The sequence below is a fragment of the Penaeus monodon genome, chromosome 29 (genome assembly GCF_015228065.2).
Source record: "Penaeus monodon isolate SGIC_2016 chromosome 29, NSTDA_Pmon_1, whole genome shotgun sequence".
NCBI classification, from domain to species: Eukaryota; Metazoa; Arthropoda; class Malacostraca; order Decapoda; family Penaeidae; genus Penaeus; species Penaeus monodon.
The window spans coordinates 22524448-22524689 of NC_051414.1; positions in this window are offsets into that span (position 1 = coordinate 22524448).

The following is a 242-nucleotide window of genomic DNA, read 5'->3' on the forward strand; positions in this document are numbered from 1 at the left end:
GCCACCAGTTCCCCCTCCCTCGTAGTTCTCGCTGTGACCCATCCCCGAGGAGTCCGCCGTGGCACTCGTCCCTGCCTCACTGCGGAAGGAAGAAGGCTTGGTCAGAATCCAGTTCCTTTTTTTCTTTTTTCTACATGATTTCCGGTTCCCAGAGAGCCTGACCTTCGCTCGGGCGTTCGGGTAAATTATATTGCAGAGATAGTTTGCTATACCCAATGGCCGAGCTGTCAAGGGTAGTTCAA